Source organism: Centropristis striata, chromosome 13 (genome assembly GCF_030273125.1).
Source record: "Centropristis striata isolate RG_2023a ecotype Rhode Island chromosome 13, C.striata_1.0, whole genome shotgun sequence".
Classification (NCBI taxonomy): domain Eukaryota; kingdom Metazoa; phylum Chordata; class Actinopteri; order Perciformes; family Serranidae; genus Centropristis; species Centropristis striata.
Window position 1 is genome coordinate 36,027,842 of NC_081529.1, and position 8,773 is coordinate 36,036,614.

The 8,773-nt window shown below is 37.5% G+C and overlaps 1 protein-coding gene across 1 annotated transcript in view; it reads left to right on the top strand.

Annotated features, from left to right (window-relative positions):
• Positions 1-8,773, top strand: part of LOC131982625 (Na(+)/H(+) exchange regulatory cofactor NHE-RF2) — a 65,137-nt gene that overhangs the window by 23,732 nt on the left and 32,632 nt on the right. The gene's annotated exons all lie outside the window — the stretch shown is intronic.

Consider the following 8,773-nt stretch of genomic DNA (forward strand, 5'->3'; position numbering starts at 1 on the left):
TGTGGCCCTCAGTACAACTACATGCATTTGAGCATGAAATCTTAAAAGTGCAGTGTAAAAATGCACAAAATTACTTCTTGTAATTAATGTTGGTCTGCTGTTCTTGCACTGAAATAAAAATAAATCACAGTAAGTGGTTATTTTTATTTGCTTCAAACCTTTTGTATTCCTATTTATACTGTTATACATGCATTAGAGCATGAAATATGTTAAGTTACTGCACTGTAAACAAATAGACACAAAATAAACAAATAGACTCAAAATGAACAAAAAAACAAACACAAAATGAACAAAAAAGACAAAATGAACAAAAAAAGACACAAAATGAACAAAAAAAGACAAAATGAACAAAAAAAGACACAAAATGAACAAAAAAGACAAAATGAATGAAAAATAAACAAAATGAACAAAAACATGAAATCTTAAAAGTGCAGTGTAAAAATGCACTAAATGACTTCTTGTAATTAATGTTGGTCTGCTGTTCTTGCACTGAAAAAAAAAGAAATCACAGTAAGTGGTTATTTTTTATTTGCTTCAAACCTTTTGTATTCCTATTTATACTGTTAAACATGCATTAGAGCATGAAATATGTTAAGTTACTGCCCTGTAAACATATTTTAAGCTGCAGTTTCATCATATCTGGTGAAGTGATGCTCCTATATGTGGCCCTGTGAAACATTGTGGCCCCCTGCAGCATTTAAGTTGCCCATCCCTGCTTCACATGTTCACATCTGCACTGACAGCTGTGAGCCGGCGTAGATTCCCACACATGGATGCCTGTCTGTGGGAGTGGAGTGGATGTGATGGGTTATAGAGGGTTTGTATCTGTATCTGAATGGATCAACTGGGACTTCTCTTGATACTTGAGTAACACATTAACAGAAGAGAAGGGGAGGTCTGGTGTCTGAGTGAGGTGAGTGTGGAGCAGATAGGAATCCCTCTAATTGATTCATTATGGTGTGAAAGTGGGCGAGAGGAATGTTTATCTATCTGCTGTCTCTGCAGACAAACACGTGCAGAAAAAAGTCTTTGGCCTGATGTCATCTATGAGGCTCCCCACAGAGTCAATGATGTCACATTAACACCAGCATGGGGCCATAGGCTGAACCTCAGCACCAGATAAGAGTTAGAAAACAAATGAATCAAGATAAAATAAATAGTGAAAGCATATAAGGTAGGGCTGGGTGAAATGGCCCTAAAAGATTATCACAATATTTCAGGGTATTTTTGCAATAATGATATTCTTTACGATATAACAAAATACTGAAAAATTTATAGAAAATGTGATTTTTAGTCAATTTTTTTTTTGCAAATCTCAAAAGTTGCCAAATACAAAAAAAATCTCTTGACCCTGAGTATTAGCAAATAATGAAAATAACCGTCTGGGGGGCCCCCGGGAGAAAATTTTGTACATTTTATAGTACAACGTGATCATCTTGTCCACTTTGAGAGCTAAATGTGAGCAAACACCTCACATAACATTTTTCAGTCAACATGTTTCCACTAGGTAATGGAGCAGCCAGACAGGGTTGAAAAACAGCTGCTAGGAGGTCCGGGGGCATGCAGCCCTGGATACATTTTTTTCATAAAAGCCCAAATATGGTGCCTCTCACACATTCTAATGCCACTATTCCATCATATACACGGATCTAATCATTGCATATTTTAATGAAATATTGTAAAGGAGAATAAAGGTTCTTGTAGGTTTTATTTAAGGCATCTTATTTTGACAGTCTTCTTGTAAATTTTGTGGTGGATTTAACACACTGCTCTTATTTTGAAAGCTGCATTTGTTTAGCGACAGGAAGTAATAGTAGCTTTTTATGATTAAAACAATTTTATATGTTAGCTAATGTTAGCTCACTGCTAACTAACGCTATATTGCAACATTGTGTTTGATAGGATTCAGTTCAGCACTAAAAGAGATGATGTGGGGACGGGACTGATACAGACAGGTAGACATGTTTCTCAACACAAACTAACTTTATATTATGAATAGTGTAGATAAACTTTCAGTAGGTTGAAATGTGACGTTAGTGCAGCACATGAGACTCTGGAGCCGCCACAGTCTAGGTCATTAATGGAAACCCTTAGTTACTACGGCAACAAGTAGGAATGTTGCCAATATCATGATATGCATTTTTTTCATACATAAAAAAATATACCGGTATAATCTATACGATATGGCACACCACTAATATAAGGGCTTAGAACATCACAGTTTCAGTGGTCGTTGCCATGCTCAGTTATGTCTCATAAGCTGTTGCAGCAATGTCATGTTAAACAGTGAGGTCAAGTTTTTTTTTTAAATAATGTCACTGCAGTGAAAGGGCTACTAGGGGGACTGACAACATTTCACATGAATAAAACTGGGCTCATTGAATCCACGAGAGTCTCAGCTTTCTAGTGATATCAATTTTATGCCATTTTAAGAATATTTAGGGACCCAAGGATGCAGAAATAATCAAATACAATAGGTGAAATAAAAGATATATTAGCATGGGTTAGAATAATGTGGACATGTCTGTAAAGAGAAGACTTGTCGCTACCGATAGAAACTGTTTTCATTCAGATATCTTGAGGTCAAGAGACCTCTTTGAAAATGGCAATGCCAGTTTCTTCCTCAGCTTTTGCATAATGTTGGAGCATTATTATTGCTAAAATGATATCAGGACATGGTTGGTACCAATGGATCCTGAGGTCATCTAGTTTCATATGACACCAGTTTACTAGAATAAAACCTGAACCTGCTGTAGCCAGAAAGACAGAAAGACAGGGGCAGTGAGGTCATTAAGGGTTATAAATATAGACTAGTCAGTTTGCTTTTCCCCCAATTATTTAAGTAATAGTTTGGTCCAATTAAATAGAAATACAAAAATGAAATGTTTCCAGTTTCCAAGGTGACACCTTCGAGTTATTTTCATAAAAAAACTGAATATTAATTTCAGAAACACTGAGAAAACACAACCACACTCTCTTTTACTTTCACGTCCTCGCCAAGGGACGAGACATATCTGCCACACACTGATAACAGGGGTGTGGACGCACACACACACATGTTACACACACACACACACACACACACGCACACACACACACACACACACACACACACACATTACATCACCAACATCAACTGCTATCCTGTCACACATGAGAAGAACAAAACAGAGGTAGATGGAAAAACAAATCTAATGATGGATTGGAAAAACAACACAGAGCATAAGAGAAAATAGCTGCATTCACCTTTAAAATCTCACTCCCTCATCTATGACACACACACACACACACACACACACACAGCAACACATAACTGCTGACTATCTCAGCCTCGCCAGCAGCCCACACAATTTAAACTGACATTTAAATGCAAATAGGCAGAAATGTTGTAAGATGCAGAACTCACAGAGGGAAAGTAAAAGGGTTAAAGAGTTTGGAGGAACAGAAGACATGAAATACCGCGACATGGAGAGTAAAAAACAACAAATATGAGATTAAGGAAGAATGTAGAGTGCAGACACAGATGGAGGAAATCTAAGAGAGAGGTTTAAAGCACCTGTTGGTTTTCTGTCTGTCTTTGCATAGTTTCACTAACCTCCCCGTGAAACGCTCTGACCGTGAAAATGAAACAATGTCAGAAATGTTCACCTGTTACCATGCAGCGTCCTTTTTTGTTGTTGTTGAAAATTGGTGGTTGTGTGCAGTGGATGTTTAGGGGGAGATAGCAGGTCAACAATAAATGTCATAGAAGAGGTTGACATCATCTGAAAGCTGTGAACCTGAAGATTAATCTGAGATGAAGCTCAAGTTGTTCTGGTGAAAAATATCTAATTAAAATGACTTAATGAATGAATTATTTATTTATTGAAGAATTATATTATGGTGAATAAAGGGTTAATAACATTAGGGTTCGCTTTCTAAAGTCCAGTCCAGGTTTAACTGGGTCCCACAAGTTGTAGCAATTTTTGGTTAGATACCCTTTTGTACTAGCCTGGGCAACATCAGACTAGATCACTAATGAGATCTAGTCTGGAGACCACCTATTCATTTCTCCGTAGAGGAGGCGTGGTTTACGATCCTCCAGAGCCGTTTATTGGGCGCTACGAATGTCTATCATAGCGTCTGTACGTAGCTCTTAGCCAGTCAGATCAGTTATACCAGATGACGTATCTAGAGCGACAGAAGACGACTGATGTTTACACGATGGCGCCGAACGATTATTGCTGTTTGTGCAAGATAAATATGAAGGAAGAAGGACACTCCACATATGCACTCTTCAGACAAATATTTTTCCAAAAAAACAATGAGCACATCAGAGACACAAAACTGTGTCATAAAATGACTAAAAAGACACAAAATTACCCAAAAAAAAGAACAATTATTAAGAAAAAAGACAAAAATGACACAAAATGACAGAAAAAAACTAAATTACTTAAAAAAATAAACAAAATTACCAAAAAAATACACAAAATGACTAAAAAAGACACAAAATTATTTAAAAAAGACACAAAATTACCCAAAAAAAGTAATTAAAGGGACCTTCCACACACAACACGGTAAAGTGCCATTCATATAAAACTCACATTAAACTTTCATATCAAGGTGGGGGCCACAAAATATTGCAACGAGGGCCACAATTGGCCCGCGGGCCGCGAGTTTAAGACCCATGCTCTAAACTATCTAGAACTCTGTCTACAGCTAGATCCAAAGAGAGCTTGGCGTCTGCTGCAGCCATGTTGGATCCGTAAGAAAACTACAAAACTACAAGCTTCCGTCTGTCCAGTAGAACGCGTCCTCGTCTTGTGATTGGATACCAACAGCAGAGCTAAGAATCAGACATGGACTCCATGCTGTCTTGCAGATCAAAACAAAATCAAGCATGCAAGGCAGCATGGGTATAACAAGGCTAATTTGCTGCACACATTTGGTGCTAAGTAATTCAATTTTATTCATGGAACCATGTTGTTTTTGCTTTAAACTGCATGTTATCAGCATAAATGTATGTAAAGAGCAGACTTGTGGAAACACAGAGAGCTTATTTTCATTCAGATAGCATGATGTCAGAGGTCACATGACTAACTAACTTTGGGTCTATAGATTCCTTAGATCTTCTGGTTTCATATGATATCAGTGTCTTTAGTATATTCCATAAATTTGAGCCCGCTACGGCCTCCGGGAGATAAAAAAGGGTGAGTTTGCCGGCGGGACCTCTGAATAATCACTGGTTAAGACGCTGTTACTGTACAAGTGGGCTGAAAACCAGTTGTCATGGAGAAATTAAGGGAAAGGCCTGTTTTAATGTGATCTGAACACCAATCTATCACTTTGGACCGATTATTTCTCTACTGCAGCTATTCTCAACCTTGGGGTCCTGATCCCAATTGGGGTCATGTGTTCATGTGTTTTAGTCTTTTTGGTCATTTCATGGGGTTTTTTGGATCATTTTGTGTTTTTTTAGTCATTTTGTGTCTTTTTTTTTTTAATTTTGTGTCATTTTTTGGTCATTTTGTGTATTTTTTTGATAATTTTGTGGTCAATTTGTCTTTTTTTGGTCATTTTGTTTCCTTTTTTTGGTCATTTTATATCTTTTTTTGTCATTTTGTGTCTTTTTGGTCATTTTGTTTCTTGTTAGGGCCATTTTGTGTCTTTTTTGGTCAATTTGTGTCTTTTTTGGTCAATTTGTGTCTTTTTGTGGTCATTTTTTGTCAATTTGTGGTCAATTTGAGTCCTTTTTTGCTTTATTTTATGTAATTTTTTGGTCATTTTGATGTTTTAGTTGTTGTCTGCTTCATTATTTGTCCAAAATTCATTGTATCAACTGAGTTTGTCTGATCTGAACTGTGAGATTCTGTTCAGTGAGCGAACAGACGGACAACATGCATGTTAGATTGGGGGTCGAGACTCAAAAAGGTTGAGAACTACTGCTCTACTGTACATCAGTGCTTGTGATCCTTTCCCTCCTGCAGCGTCCTCAAGCTTTCATAGCATGAAACAAATCCATGGAAATCCAATCAGCTTCATACAGCAGGTTCTCATGGAAACTAAAGCCTGCTCTCTCTCTCTCTCTCTCTCTCTGATAAAAATAAAAGCAACATAATTATGGCTCTATTTGCTCTTAAATACTGTACGGTGGCTTCAGGTTTAGACTCAAGCAGTCAGCTGCTTGATTAATTGGCTTTCTTCTTTTTCTTTTTTCTTTTTTTTTTTTACAGCTAGAGAAGCAATAAAAATGTTCCCAAAATATGTGAACTGTACAGGAATATTGGGCTCATTTTGCAGATTCATTTTGCTACAGTATGTTGTGTAGATGTGTTGTAACACTTTTTTTTTTTAACCAATTCACAGCACATCCTGTTAGAGTCACAGCTGACCTGAGAACAGCCAGAGCCAGGGAAACAACATGGAGACATGTTGGACTGAATTAAAACAGCAACTTCTGTGACATCATAGACTGAATATAAATAATGGACGTCCAAATAAACTGTCATTAAGTGAAAATACAGTGAAAGGCTCAAAGTTATGAGACCAAACCGCTAAACATCCTTTTTTCTATCTATATAACGTTATATATAACTTTATTGACACGTTGCCGTGGATACGCATTGTTCTGCTTCTCTCCTGATGACACCTCGCCTTGTTAGTGACCTGTCAATCAAAGGTAGCCCTGCCCCAAATCATACGACTCTTTATCTTCTATTTTCTTCTAAATGGGGCCATTATTAGAACTATTAACATCAGATTGTCTTGAAGATGATTTTACTAGTGATTGAGACCATAGTGTTGTCCTGAAAAACATTTCTGAGGTAATAAATCAAGTGAGAAGTTTTCTCATTTTTGCATTGAAATGAATGGACTAAAATGCTTTTGCAGCCACACTTAGCACCCCTGCTGGAATTTTCCGTAGAATGCAGCTTAAGGCACTTCCTGGTTTGCTCCCTGTCAGACCCGGAGGTTGCCGCCTGGTGCACATATACTGTATGTTTTTAATAATGTAACTCACACATTTTTTTTGATGAAAATAATTATTTAGAGGGAAGAAGGTTTCTTCTTTATATCATTATCTCATTGTAAGATCGATGAGTGTGTGCTTTAGTTTTTTTTTTCTATTTTGTGTTTTGTTTTCTTGCAAATATACTTTACTTCACTGGAATACCCATTATGATTTTTATAATTTTCTTAAATGGACAAAAACATATTTGGTGAAATATAGTATTTTTGGCTTATTGTTTTTAGATCACACATGTTGGACGATTAAGGAAAAAATTCAGCTTTCTTTGCAGCATGAAGAGACACTTAGGAGGGTTTTTGTGAGTGGTATGAACATCAAAGCTCTTGTTCTGTGCTAATTATTCATGCAATAAGTCAAGCTGACATCCATCATGATCTCATCTGCACTCAGTGACACTTCAGCCTGCAGCTACGACCCTTCACAAGCTGTTTACTCTCTCAGGAGCTCTGCAGCCCGACAGCTGATCTGCAGCAGGTGTTTTATGACAACAATCATTAACATCCATGTCTGTTTTATCAGATTTTAGGTCAGTGTGACAAAAATGATAGATCCTAACAAGCAGGTCAGCAGCAACTTCCAGCAGGAGAATAAATTGCTTTTGCTCTTGCTAGATGTAATCATAGTGTAATGAATGCAATGGGAACATGGAAGTGATTTCTTTTTTTTTTTTTCAATCTGGCCCAGCAGTATAATTTATTTTCCTTCTAGCATCAATTTCTCATTCTTTGAACTGGGAGAGACGTGCGGGTTGACAGTTTCCTTTTACTGCATTTCAATTGTTTATTAAGACTCCATAATAATAATAATAATTATTATTATTATTATTATTATATGACCGATACCAGAGTTGAACATCTGACAAAGCTACTCAGCTGGAAAATGAATGAGACTTTTTAGAATTGAGATAATCTTTTCTAAAATATCCAATTATTGTGTAAATCCACTTGGTTTATGTTCAGTAGCAGGGGATCAACTTTGCATCTTGAACCTGAGGCATCCATCAATCTAGACTTGTTGCAAAAAAGTTGCAATGATAGATGACTATAAGTCAACAGAGCATGTCTAATAACAACGACTAATGCAGTGTACCAGTTTTCTAATCTGATATCTATTGGAGACTCCTTTTTTCCCCACAAAATGCATCCACTCTTTTTTTTACACATTCCACCTCTCAATGCTCTTCTCTCTCTACAGGGCTGTTTCCGTTACAGTCCAATACCCAGAATGAGGCGAGTCTCCCTCGCTGAAACGCCCCTAATCTGAATACGAGCCGTCCTAGCGGTCTTTTGTCTGGACTTTTTTCGTCCCTTTGGAAGAGCAGGGTCTTTTTTCTCCCCTGATAAAATCCTGGTTACTGATTGGATAGAACACTAAGCAGGAAGTGACGTAGTACTCGATGCCACAACAACACGCGCCATTTGTAAAAGCCGGTGAAGTAGCGAGTAGTCACAAGCAACAATAAACATAAACCCCTTTCATAGTGAGGTCTGCAAATCCTGTTATACTGCTGTAAAGATCTAAACAGCTCTTCACCGTAGAGCATCAGGCACGAGGTTCACAGTAGCACAGTGCTAACAGGCTAACAGTTAGCTCTGTAGCAGTACAGTGTGTATGTGCTAACAGGCTAACAGTTATCTCTGTAGCAGTACAGTGTGTATGTGCTAACAGGCTAACAGTTAGCTCTGTAGCAGTACAGGGTGTATGTGCTAACAGGCTAACAGTTAGCTCTGTAGCAGTACAGTGTGTATGTGCTAACAGGCTAAC